Source organism: Triticum urartu, chromosome 6, assembly GCF_003073215.2.
Source record: "Triticum urartu cultivar G1812 chromosome 6, Tu2.1, whole genome shotgun sequence".
NCBI classification, from domain to species: Eukaryota; Viridiplantae; Streptophyta; class Magnoliopsida; order Poales; family Poaceae; genus Triticum; species Triticum urartu.
Genome location: NC_053027.1, coordinates 11,451,258 through 11,465,986, shown reverse-complemented (window position 1 = coordinate 11,465,986; position 14,729 = coordinate 11,451,258).

Genomic DNA, 14,729 nt, shown 5'->3' with positions numbered 1-14,729 from the left:
CTTACTTACCCATGTCCTGCATGCATGTGCACTTCCACTCCAATGAACTCCTGTTCTTTTTTGTGATCTCCATGCATGTGCTGATGATTGCATTGCCTGCGATCTTGCGCCGGCAATTACTTATCCGTCAGTTACTTAGTTTAGCATAGTGCATTATTGGCGAACAATTATCGCAGAGAATCTACACTCCTCTTGCACAAACAAATGGGGTTTCTTGGATAAAAAATAGAAATTATTGGGAGTACTGAGTAGTTGTCGATGATGCTGGCCTCAATCCCAGGGAGAACATTTCATCTGGATTATATTTGATGGATACAGAAAAGAAGATTGGACTGGAAGCTTTGAGCTGGCAGGCATGTGGTGTGCCTAGCTAGCAAGATGGGCACTGCGAATCAGTGAGGCCACGGGGGATGATGGTGATAAGATTCTGGATCTTCTCCTACCTCTACCTTTGTCCCTGACCACCCACACCCACTGGACGGCCGGAATTATTTGCCGCCCGCGGCGTCGATCGGTCACTTCTGCCTGTTGCTGACATGGCACCAGGATGAAAAATATGCTTCTTTCCTCTGCCCCATATGCATGCTACCGGTTCTTGCCCTGGTGCACGCACGCATGCATGTATGTTAGTTGCTTCATGCCGAGAGACAAGAAAGGAAAAATAATGTAGTGCCCTTGCCAAACTCATTCATACATACGCAATCAATCAGTTGGATTGATAGATAGTTGTGTGTGTGTGCGCGCGCGCAGGGATGGTAGATAGATATAAAATTCATGTGACTTGCTATGAATAAAATGATGTTCACATGCAAAAACCACAATAATTCCAACAGGTTACTTTATACAGAAGTAATTTGCAAAACCCGGTTACGTGAGTAGAACCAGAACGAGTGGTTCCGGCCTGTCCTGCTGATTAAATGTGGACAAAAATGATAAATCATAGCCACATCGGGGGCTGCATTATTGCAGCTTCATTGCTTGCAAGTTTGATCTGAGGAGATTCTCCTCGACGGAGACGGTTAGAAAGGAGCCGAGAGCCAACAACCAGCACACATATGCACACCAAGCGTATGTGCAGTTTAATCTCAATCCTACCAGGTTCTTTAACTTATAGCCACGCATTACGTACAAATTCATTCATTCATCACGCAACTAAAAGCATGTACATTTAGAGGGTCATTGCTAGTTGTGTGAGACAATGCTTCGTTAGCGCTGAGAACACATCTTTGAGTGCATTCATTTTCGTGGCACACTTCATCGGTCACACTTCATTTTGCGCCAATTGGAGGGATCCACAACCAAGAGCGTTGTTCGATTCAATCCTACTAAATGGATATGATTGATCTCTTGATTAGCTTAGCTAGGACATCGACCGCTTGCATGTTGCCTTGTCAGCATTGACGGGGCAACCGGTCGATCGGATTCAAGCATCAAAGCTAGCGATCTTGAGGCTACAAACTCTCTCCTATGTGTCGTCCAAAAGAGTAGGGGAGAGAGAAAGTGTGTGGATGTGCTTAGTACCTAACATGGCACATCGGACGGATTGACACTTGGCGCATGGCAAGCTCCAAATTTTGTGTGTGGCTCGAATCGAGTCGAGTGGATCATTCCATCCCTACCACCACATGGGACATTGTATATGGCTAGGACAGTGACACAAATTGGGCCTGTCTTTTGGTGGCGTGGATTCCTGTGCATTATTGTACTTCACTGATGCAACATGGAAACGACTTGTAATTAGGGTAGCTATAGGACAGTGGTCAGGTCACATTTCCTGCTCCTATCCTCTCCATATTATTGATCATCATCCACCTAATGCCTTTGGTTTTCTTCTGATTGTGTGGGCAAAAAATTATGGTGACAAAAAATGACTTTATTGTGGTATAAAAGTTTTATCTTGTGTCATTAAATAAGATAGAGTTTTAGATACAAATAGCACTAAATATTATTTATTTATTTTCTTGCAGAAAAACACGGTTCGGTCTGGTACAGCCGCGCACAGATGCATAATGCATGGATCCCTCTAGAACTTGTGTACTTGTGGACCGTCACTGGAGTAGGTGCGAGTGATGCTTGTGGCGCGCATTTAGTGTGCACGCCAGTGATCGACACGAGAGGCTACCGATGAACGATGGACATAAGGAGGACGATGCAAATAATGCAGTGTTCATGTCCGACGCTTATAGCTTAGGCCATGTTCGGTTGACAGGGTTGTGGAGGGGTTTTGACAGGGATTGAGGTGGATTAAATCCTCTACAAGTCAAATCCCCCCCAAATCCTCTCCAATCCTCTTAGGGCAGGGTGCAACCGAACAAAGCCTTACTGGTGATGATGGAGGAAGCTACAAGCAATGCTGAATTAGCCACACATCCATCTAATCCCATCCCATGGTTTGGTTTGGTCTGACAAAACAATAACAAATAAATATTACTAGATACATATGTGAAACATGTTTCGAAATTGTATTTATTTTGTATTAATGCAGTTGACATTTTTCTCAATAGGCTTGGTCAACCTTTACTATGCTTAACTTCACAAAAAGTTATATATATATTGCTGTATGTAACCGAGGGAGTGATTATCACTATTATTACAAATCCGGGTCTGAACTGTATATGGTTTGTATCATCTTGATGCGATGTTTGTGTCAATAAGGCTCCTGTTATAAAAAAAATTAGTACTGATCACTATAGTATGAATTTCATCGTAGAATTAGAATCAGCTGACACCTGATATGTGGTTCTTGCTGTATCCATTCCATGGGAAAAATATCATTGCTACGACAACCATTGCATTATTTCAGCTCGGTTACTTGTAGGTTGGTCACGAGAGGCCACCCTCGAGAAGGATGATCAGACAGAACCCAAGGCAACAATTAACCACATACATATGAGTGCGCCAAGTGTATATATGTGTAGTTTAATCTTATTGGAACCTAGTCATCTCTCTTCTTCGGGCTCCATAAACTGATCTACTTGCTCCATTTTTTTTGGAGGTTTTAGGTTTGTCCTAAGTCGAACTTCCTTAAGTTTGACCAAGTATATTGGAAAAATTACTAATACCCACATCATCAACTATATGTAGTCTGACAATATATTTTATGATGAATGTAATGGAACTAATTTGGTGTTGTAGATATTGGTATATTTTTCTACAGACTTGGTTAAACCTAGAGAAGTTTGAATTAGGATAAATCAAGAACTTCAAATATTTTGGAACAGAGGAAGTACTTGTTATGTGGTTAAAAGTACACGTGTCTACATCGCTTGCTGTCACACATATATTGCTTCTATAGAAAGCATAGCTAGTCGTGCTAACTGCTGCCACTTGTACACGTTACCTTGTCATCGTCGATGGACCTATCGGCGGGTCAGGCTCGGTGGTCGAGCTCACGACCTCGAGGTTACAACTCCGGCCTACGTGTCATTCATTAAAGAGGAAGCCAGATGGAAAAGGGATTGTACGCGCGTACCAACTGATGTGGCACACGTCGGATGGAGCAACACTTGGCACGTGCCATGACCAGGAGCTTGGTTTCGAGAATTTTGGGTGGTTTGAATCGATTCAACCGGGTGGATCATCTCATCCCTACCACCTCATTATTGTACTGCATATGTCCCCGTTGATGCTGATGTGGGGTTTGATGCAAATAGTAACAGTGACACACATTGGCCTGCATTTTTTTTAGAAAAGGAGGATGACCCCCGGTCTCTGCATCTGGGAGATGCATACGGCCACTTTATTGATTATTCTTGAGGACCTTACAAAGTGTTACAACAATAAGCCTGAATCCACCATCTAGGCAACATATGTCGCTACTCCTATCCATATGATGAAGGGGTGCTAACTAGGCCACTACCCAGACCACTCTACCTATATCCCTCTATCTGCATTCCTCTGCATTATTGCACTTCACTGATGAATCATGGAAAGAAGTCCTTACTCAGCTAGGACAGTGGCTAGATCAGCATATACCTCTCCTGATCCTTTCATATCCATATTGTTGTTGGTTTTCTTCCCAACGTGTCATAAAAAATGATTTCCTTTTGATAACGTGATAAAAGATGTGGGACGGGCGATGACCATGGCGTGCCTTCGGCTCACTCCAGTGCTTGTAGTCGTCGCTAGGTGGTCTACGGAACTGAATACAATGTTTACTTCTAGTGTTCTTTGTGCTACCTTAGCAGTTGATGAATAGATCGAGAGTTTTCCTTGCAAAAAAGAAGATAAATATTAGTTTTTTTTTTTCTGAAACACGACTAGTTTTCCGTCACCATGCATGCATGTTACCTAGCTGCAGGTGATGGATCGATCGAGTGGCTGCTCTGTTCCCATACAGCATCGTAGAGATGCAAGCATGCATGGATCCCTCTAGAACTTGTGTGTGACCTGTCACTAGGTACTCCATGCGAGCGATGCATGTGGCCTGCAGTGCACGCGGGCGATCGAAACGAGAGGCTGCCAATGACGGAGGGACATGAGGAGGAGGATGCACATGCAGTGGTCATGTCCGATGCTTATTGGTAATGATGCAAGAAGCTAGGGCTGGCCGTGGCGAATCTGTACCGACGCCAGTTACGGCCGGTGGCCGGGCCGCTCTGCCTCGGCCGGTCATTGGCTCTGGTCCTGGGGGGGTGCCGCCCGTGCTGTCGGGTCGGGGCACCGGAGCTCCCGGCGGTGTGGCTGCGGCCACGATGGGCCGAGGTTTTGGTGCACCGACCGGGGTAAGGCCGCCTTCGCTGGCCAACGCGGGCCGTGGTGCTCCTCCACCGAGGCCCCCAGTCACCTCCGTCATGGGGCGCGGAGCTGCACCGCCAAGGCTGTCGGTGCATGATGGTCCTAGACCGGTTGGCCATGATGGGGTTCGGCCGGGGGTTCAGGCAACCCATGCCGGTGTGCAGCCTCGTGCAGCGCCACCGCCTCACCACATCACGAAGCCGAAGCATAATCGATCGGGTCCGACGCAGATGAGACATGACAACGCTACTGCCGAGTCATCGGATCCGCCCCGAGGACAGTGGGGAGATGATGGTTATGATGTGTATGGAAAAGGCCAAAACCGTGGGTCGTCATCTACGGGAGGTGGACGCGGATACGCCTGGCAAAGTGATGGTTCGGATGAGAGACCTTTTCTTGGTCCGGCGGGTAGCTTCGTTGAAGGGACTTCGGGCCCGAACAGCCGGCAGAGAGGTGGTTTCCGTGGCCATCGTGGTGGTCGTGGTGGTGGACGGGGCGGTGGTCGTGGTCGGTTTCGCAAGCCACCCCCAACACCGGTCGTGGTTGACCAGGCCTCTTCGGATATGGCTATTGATCCTGTGCAGTCGACTGTGTTGCCTAGCCAGCCGATGGAGGTGGTGACGGCTTTGGACAATGTGGAGGTCCCTATTACTGGTGGAGATGCCGAGGTAGGGGACATGGCTGAGTCTGAGAGGGCATCTAAATGGGCTCGTAAGAAAGAAAAGATGTTATGCTATCGATGTGGTGAGAAAGGCCACTTTATTGCAGAATGTGTAGCGGAACTATGTAGCTTGTGTGGCAAGAATGCTCATGTTATGGGGGATTGCCCGGTTCTGCGTGATCAGGCTCCTGTGCTCACGATGTATGGAGTATATTGTGCCGAACTCACTTTCTTTGAGTCCCCGGCGGCGAGGGATATTACTGTTGTGGCTCAGAGTATGACTACTGGCATTGTGAAAGCCACCCGAGAGGTGGTGTCTGAGGCTCAAATTGTGCGGAGACTTCAGGAACTGGTTCCCGGTGACTTTCAGTGGGAGCTTGTTCGGATCGAGGACAATGTCTTTAGGGTTGATTTCCCAACGGTGGACGACTTACAGAAGCTGCTGAGTTTCGGGTTATGCAGGCTGCCTGGTACTAAGTGTATCCTGGAGTTTCACGAGTGGAAAAAGGAGGAGCCTAAGGGCAAACCGCTCACACAGGTGTGGCTGCGGTTTTCAGGGGCCCCATCTGAGGCTTTAACCGATGCTCGAGTTGTGGCGAGTTTGGGTATGCTGGTGGGTAAGACTGAGGAAGTGGACATGGCTTTTACCCGCGCACATGGGGTGGCCCGGATCTTAGTGGGCGTTCTGGACATTGATTTTATCCCGAACATGGTTAACTGGTTTTATCGGGGAGAGGTGTTTCCTCTTGAGATAGAGTTTGAGGATGCCGAGTTGTTTGCCGATGTGGGTTCTGGGGCTGATATGGACATGCACGAGGGGGATGGTGATGCCGGTGCTCGTGAGGACCCGACTGAGGAGGCAGGACGAGAGAGGGCCAATGGGACTAGTATGGCTGCTCAGTTACCCGGTGATGGTTCTAGAGTAGAACCTGCATCGGCCCCGACGGTACCGATGAGTACATTGCGTTTTGGGTCCTTCGAGCCAGCTTCGGCGCCTCCTAGGCTTTGGAGTGACAGGGTTGAGTCTGATGATTGCTTTGAGTGTATGCTTCCTCCTTTGGAGTTTGATGTGGTGGCTACTCCTGGGATGGTTACGGAGGTGGAGCCTCAGGTGGGTTCGCTTCATTCTACTATGGCTTCGACTAGGGATAATACGACATGCTCGGAGGTGCTCTCTGGGGAGGGGAGTCTAGGGCAGGTGGCCCCGGCTTCTCCTTCTCGTGGTCTGCTGCAGGTCACACCGGTGAGGCCGGCGTTGGTCGGCAGAGGGGGAGGTAGCCTAGCCTCCTCTCCCACTGCGACGCCGGTACCGCTCGACTTGACTAGTGCCGGGGTAGCGAGCCCGAGGCAGGAGGCCCCGGCTCCTGCTTCTCCGGTTGGAGCGGTGGCTCTCACGCCGGCGGCTGCGCTGGGGGGAGAGCTGGGGCAGGTGGCCGTGGCTCTCCCCTCCTCCCCGGTTGTCGGGCGGACTGCTTCTCCTACGAGTTCCTCGTCTGTGGTCAGGAGGACCGCACTGTCGACGACTCCCACGCTTTGCTCCGAGCCGGTGGGTGGGGCAGGAGGAGGGACTGGGCAGGTGGCCCCAGTCGTCCCGTCTCTTGTCCTACCCGCCGGGCACTTGTCTGAGGGCATTGGGAGCCCGCGGCCTCCTCCTTCGCGAGAGGAGGTTATTGCCTTTGGCGGGGTCCCAGACCCGGTCTTGACGGGGAGACGGATGAGTGCTCGCGTTCTGGACCTTCCGGAGGTGGACGATATGCAGCAGCGGTGCGCTATGAGGGCGGCCAAGCTTCAAGATGCTGCGATATCTTCTGGTATGTCCGTTAACATATCTAATTCTTTATTGCATTATGCTCCTGAGGAGATTATTAATAATGCAAACCAGTTAGGAGTTTCTCTAGGCGCTACTGATAATGAAATTTCCAATTCGGTGAATGATATGTTAGATTTAGAGGCGGAGCGGGCCTTAGAGACTATTCGTTATCTTGCTGCGGTCAAACCCATGAACGATGAGGATATTGATGCGTTAGGGGTTAGAGTGCTAAATAACCTATGTGCGGATCTAGCACCTTCTAATCAGGAGTCTGAGGGCGATGATGAGCCCTTAGATGATGTAGCTGTCGGTTCCGTTCAGCCCGGTTATGAGGACCGGGTAACGGAGCCCACTAAACCTATGCGTAAGTGGAAACGAAAGATTTATCCTGATTCTGCAGTGCGTAGGAGTGCTAGGATTCGGACTGCTAAAAAATTCCATGATGAACTATGAAAGGAATCTTTTGGAATAGCAGAGGTCTGAAGGACTTGGCTAAAAGAAGATTTCTTGCTGAAGCTTCTCTGGAACACCGGTTAGATTTTATTGCTTTGTCGGAAACTGGTAGGGAGAATTTTGCGCCGCAGTTTCTTTCCTCTCTTGTGGGCGGTATTGATTTCGACTGGCATTGTCTCCTGCCACGAGGTAGATCGGGAGGTATCTTACTGGGTGTGAGGTGCGATTCCCTTGAAGTCCGGAGTGTAGTAATGGGTGACTTCGCGGTCAAGTTTCGAGTTAGGTCTAAAGTTGATGGGTTCAACTGGGCTTTGGTAGCGGTCTATGGTGCCGCACAACACGAGCTTAAACCGGAGTTTTTGGCGGATCTTGTTCGGATCTGTGGGTCCGAACAGCTTCCGATGTTGGTCGGGGGTGATTTCAATATCATTAGGAGGAGAGAGGAGAAAAATAATGATAACTTTGACGGCAGGTGGTCGTTTATGTTCAATACCATTATTGAAAGCTTAGATCTAAGGGAGATAGAGCTTTCTGGTAGAAAGTTTACCTGGGCTAATGCTCTGCCAAACCCGACGTATGAAAAGCTTGATCGGGTTCTCGCCAGCGTGGAGTGGGAACAGAAGTTCCCTCTTGTTACGGTGCAAGCTCTCACGCGGGGAATCTCCGATTACACACCATTGTTCGTTGACTCAGGGGAGCCGAACCATATGGGAAACAAAAACACCTTCTCATTTGAGATGGCCTGGTTCGAACGCGAGGGGTTCTTAGACATCATAGCCAGGGAGTGGGCCAAGGGTGTTGGAGGAAGGACGGCGGTCGAGCGCTGGCAGAATAAAATTAGGCATTTGAGAAGTTTCTTACGGGGTTGGGCTAAGCACCTCAGTGGGGTGTATAAGATTGAGAAGGATAGGCTCCTCTCTCTTGTACAGGCTTTGGACGTAAAAGCAGAATCCGCGATGTTGCTGCCCGCCGAGCCCCAGGTTAAAAATGGGGCAGAGAAGAGGCTGAAAGAACTTCTCCGCGAAGAAGAATTGAAATGGGCTTTGCGTGCCAAGGTCCGCAAAGTAGTCCAAGGGCACGCGAACACTCAATTCTTTCACCTCATTGCTAACGGTAAGCACAGAAAGAAGCGGATCTTTCAGCTTGAGCAGAATGAGGGCACTATTTTAGGTCAGGATAATCTCAAAACCTATATTACCGAATACTATAGACAGTTATTTGGACCGCCGGAGGACAATTGTGTGTCCCTCGATGAGTCCAGGATCGAGGACGTGCCTCAATTGTCTGCTGCTGATAATGATATCCTGGTTGCCCCGTTCTTAGAAAAGGAGGTGTTAGGGGCTGTTTGGATTGAGCCCAATCTTGCCCTACCAAATAATTGGCATCACCAATTCCAGGGCATGACCAAAAAATTGGCAAGTCATGGCTGTTTGGATTGTAGCCATTAGTACTTGCCATTTTTTTGGCAAAACCATTGGATGTCATTTGGTTTGAAGCCAAATATTTGGCACATTTGACTGGCATGTGTTTGGTTTGGTTTCAAAATTTGAAAATTGCATGCCAGCCAAATAAAAGAACGCTTGTGTGTAAACAAGCAGTCACATATCACATGCTACAAAAAAATAAAAATTTGAATTAACCAACACACATACGCACACAAACTCTGCATTTTCAGAGTTTCAGAATTAAACTCATACATTAAGTAGCTCATATATTGTCTGATACATGATAGACGGAATAAGGTTCACATCCTTTACCATAGCATCTAGGACATAAACAGCCAGCCATGCACCAAATGCACTCCATACAAACAGTACATGATGCACCCAAGTTTGCTGTATATAGACAAAATATGCATGATGATGTTATCCATGCTCCCACTACGTGTTAAAGCGTTCCTAGCCATATAAACAAAAGGTTGCCACAAACTCTATCTAACCATGTGGCAATTCAGTGAGCAGCCGCAGATCCATCATTGCCACCTTCATGAAACTGAGGCTCAAAGTAGCTAATGACCCACTCTCGAAGAATTGTTTCATCAGCATAGTTAAGATAACTACGAAAGATATCTTGGTCTGGCTTGGATAGATAGGCAACAATCTCAAGTTTATCCTTAGCTGGGATGGTAAGGGCATTGATCCGCTTCCAAAGATTTGCATAAGGATCTGCAGGTGGCATTGGTTGCATAGACACAATAGGGGATGCAAGGGATTCAGCTAGCTTCTTGATACTGGTTACCATATCATCATTAGATACCTTGCCCTTCTTGTTTGCTTTGCCCTTGGTTGGCTTCTTGGAAGGTGATGATGATGCACACTTGCGCTTCTTGTTTAATGGATTGCCATCCAAGTCGACTTTAGGACTGCGACGATCAATAGTGTCAGAGTCAGCTTCATCACTGTCTGCTGGAATTAGATTTCCCTCAAGTTCCCTCACATCCTCGCTGTCATCACTACCATCATCCACATTGACAGTGGTTTGGTCAACTGCGAGTGAGCCATCAGCATGAGATTGATCCGAGAATAACTCTTCCAATTGATGAAAGAACCTAATGGGTCTGGTAAGATAATTGACTGCAGTTTTCTGCACACAAGGTAAGGTAAAAAGAGTAAAATAATGATGTTATGAACACAAAACATGAGAGAAGTTGCAGGTATAAAAAAACACAACAAGAGACAGTGAATATGAAGCATACATATATATAGACAATAGCAGCTATCCACTCATTTTAAAATCAGCCATGATATAAATAAGAGAAAAAACTACTAAGAACTTACATTGAGTCTTTGCTTTTCTGACTCAGAAAGTGTGAATGTGAAAGTGGTTCTGTCAAGGCCATTTCCACTATTGGCCATGGCACGACGCACCCAGCCCTACTTCTCCTTGCATTGACGATAGTGTCGATCCACTTGGGTTTGAGTGACACCAAGCGAAAACTTGCCATTTAGAGCATCAGCACATTGCAAGTGGTGTTGTTTCTTGAACTTGAAAGTTGCAGGTTTGTCCTTACGAAGGTCGATATACCATTCAAGCATAAACCTTGTCGCCTCGTCAGTCCAGGTTATGTACTTATCACGAGGATTGGAGTCCTCCTCGGTCTTCAGAGTGAGCTTATGCTTCCCCATGACCTACAGATAGGTCACCATTGCAAACAACTAGTTATTAAGAAAGTGAGTTGGAAGCAAAAACCCTCAAAAAAATGTCAGCATACGAACATGAAACATCACAGATCCAACTTACAGCAGGACAGAACTAAACTTATTTAATAGGACAGAGAGACCAGATTAAATTGAAATAAGTCAAACAATATTACGAGGATACGATAATTTACACAAATTCATTAGAATAGAAACACTACATCGTTCAATTTTTCCCTCGCATGGAAATACATCAAAGGTACAGTACATCCTTCAAATGTTCCCTCACATGGAAATACATCAAAGATACTAAGCTGGGATAGCATCAGCCTCATTGTCACGTGCACTCTCTCTATCTGTCCACATTTGCTGAGCGATTAAATCTCGCTTGGCAGCCCACTCACGTATGTTAGCCTCTTGATCACGAACCCGCCCAGTACTCCTAGGGAGATTGGCATACCATGTCGCCTCATCCACAACATAATCATCTGGACCATTTTCTAATATCCAATTGTGCAAAGCACAACAAGCAACTACCACTTTAATCTGAGATTTCAAAGGTATGAAGGGCCTTTGAGTAAGAATCTTGAAGCGACTCTTAAGAGTCCCAAATGCCCGTTCAACTGTGGTCCTAAGTGATGAATGGCGGTGGTTGAACAATTCTTTTGGGGTAGTTGGGTCACGGTCTCCAGCAAATTCGTTTAGGTGGTAGCGCACACCACGATAAGGAGGCAATATCCCTGGCCTCGCAGCATACCCAGCATCAGCCAAGAAATATTTCCCTACAGCCATGTTGTATTAACAATGAGTTAAAGTCAAGTTGGCACAACATAGTGACAAACATGTATGTTACGTTGTATATGTACCTTCGGGTATTTTTAATCCCCTGGACGTGTGAGGGCATCTTTTAGCACAAGAGAATCATGGGCAGAGCCCTCCCAACCAGCTAGAACATATGTGAATCGAGGGTCGAAGTCAACAACTACTAGCACATTTTGGGAGGGGTATGACTTGCGGCCCCTAAACTTGTCGACCATGTGGGCAGGAACACAAGCCTTAACATGAGTGCCATCTAGTGCCCCTATGCATCCCTATGAATATGAGAAAGGGGAGTTCATGTCAAGCTTGGGTTAGGTCGATCTTGTATAATCAGTAATAAATCTACGGTCTAAGGGTTACCTCAAAATACGGGTAGAATCTGTCCGGGCTGCTAGTGATTTTTGTGTGTGTGTCCGTTGATCTAATGTAAATGAGATCACGAGCTAACTCCCCCATCGCACGAAGAACAATATTGAAATATCTGCTCACTGTTTCACTAGATCGCCAGAACCAAAATCCAATGGATGAATTTGTGTGATGCTGACCGATCATGTATAGGAACATTGCTACTTGTTCCTCTACTGAAACATGTAGTGTATCAATTAACAACTTTTTCTGCCTGAGCCTAATGCATAGCTTGTAAAACACAGCTCGAGACATCCGCAGTTGCTTGATACATATTGCATCGGATGTGTCAATTAGCCTAACCAGGACATTAGTCCTGTAGATGTCTCTCTCAACTAGTGGACCATACTTTCTTCCTCCACTTCTAAATTTTCTACCATCTTTGTTTCTATACCAAAGAGCCAAGAGAAGAACAATGACAGACAGAGTTCTCCGCCATAACATGGTGAGATAATAATATTTTTGCTGATCCAAGTCCATCTGGGTCAATATAACAAGTACATTAATATGAATGATCTAAATCATATTTACATTGTACAAAATCAGAGCTGCTTATAACTAATAATAGTGATGAGTAACTTATAAAAAGATCCACCTAAATCATTAACAAAAAATACAGATATGTGCTTGACTATTTGTGAATCAGAAATAAGAGACAGAGATAATAAGTCCCAATCAACAATTAAGCATATATGTCCAGCCGGCTCCTAAGAAATTTATGGACAACAATGTTCTAAAAACAGAGGTCATATGGACTCATAACTAGCTCTGTGTCAAATATCCTTCTCATGTCTAATTTCTAGTGTCTTGGCTGCCTTATAACTTCACGGATGCTGCATATGAAGATCTAAGACTGGGAGCAGGGGCAAAGGGCATGGATTTGGCAGGCAAGTACTTAGATCTGGCAAGTATATACGTACGTGCAGCATATCACCAATTAAAAAGGTCGGATTGAAGCAAATCATGCCAAGAGAAAAGGGGATCGGGGTGGGATTGAAGGGGAGTTGAGCTGCTGACCGTGGGTGGATTGAGAGATGAGAACGAGAGACAGAGGAACGCCGGCGGCGGCCGGAGAAGCTCGTATTGTCGCAGGAATCCGGCGGCCTTGGCGATAGCTGCAGATCTTGCCCTCCACTCGCTCCTGTGTGTTTGCCTGGGATGAAAAGAGGAAAGTGAAGGAACCGACGAGGAAATTTCGCTGCCTACCTTTTATACTCGACGCCCAGTTCGCGGGCTGCCAATTTTTTGGCGGCCGATTTCCGCGCCGCCGTTTCGCCCGCGATTTGGCGAAAATGGGCGCGAGCGCGCTGGGGCGAGCCAAAATTGGTCGTGATCCAGGTGGAGGCCAAAAGGGTCGGGCGTGACCAATATTTTGGTAAGGCAACTATTGGTAGTCATCCAAACAGCCCCTTAGATGCTATTGCACAAATGAAAAATAATAAGGCTCCCGGTCCGGATGGGTTCCCGGCCGAGTTCTATAAAAAGTGCTGGCACATTATTAAGGGGGATTTACTACCGATGTTTCATGATTTATTCTCTGGACAGCTTCATTTATTTCACTTGAATTTTGGAACTATCACATTGCTCCCGAAGAAAACGGATGCTGTGAGGATTGAGCAGTTCAGACCGATCTGCCTCCTCAATGTTAGTTTCAAAATCTTCACCAAGGTCGGGACTAATAGGCTCACACAGATTGCGCAGTCTGTGGTGCAGCAATGCCAAACTGCTTTCATGCCGGACAGGAACATCCTTGAAGGGGTGGTTGTTCTTCATGAAACGCTCCATGAAATCCATTCCAAAAAATTAGATGGAGTAATTTTTAAGGTGGATTTCGAAAAAGCGTACGATAAGGTTAAGTGGCCATTCCTCCAACAGGCACTGCGTATGAAGGGTTTTGATGAAGCCTGGCGCCGACAGGTCGAGTCATTTACGCAAAAAGGGAGTGTGGGAATTAAAGTGAATGACGACATAGGTCATTACTTCCAGACACATAAAGGCCTAAGACAAGGAGATCCGATGTCCCCTATCCTGTTTAACATTGTGGTGGATATGTTAGCAATTTTGATAGGAAGGGCTAAGGAGAATGGTCAAGTGGGTGGGTTGGTACCTTATCTTGTTGAGGGAGGTGTTTCCATCCTTCAGTACGCCGATGATACAATCATCTTTATGGAGCATGATTTGGCCAAGGCGAGAAATATGAAGCTAGTGTTATGCCTATTTGAACAATTGACCGGGTTAAAGATTAACTTTCATAAGAGCGAGTTGTTCTGCTTTGGTAGAGCCAAAGACGACCAGGAATCTTACAGGCAATTGTTTGGGTGCGAGTTGGGGAGTTTACCCTTCTCTTACCTTGGTATTCCGATTCACCATCGTAGGCTTACAAACAGAGAATGGAAGTGCATCGAGGATCGATTTGAGAAAAAACTGAGCTGTTGGAAGGGTAAGCTCATGTCATACGGAGGCCGCTTGATATTGATTAATTCGGTGCTCACGAGGATGCCTATGCTTCTCTTATCTTTCTTTGAGGTCCCGGTTGGTGTTAGGAAACGACTGGACTTCTATCGGTCGCGTTTCTTTTGGCAGGGTGATGAACTAAAAAGAAAATACCGGCTTGCTAAATGGGACATCATCTGTAGACCGAAAGACCAAGGGGGTCTTGGTATTGAAAATCTTGAAGTTAAGAACAGATGCCTTCTTAGTAAGTGGT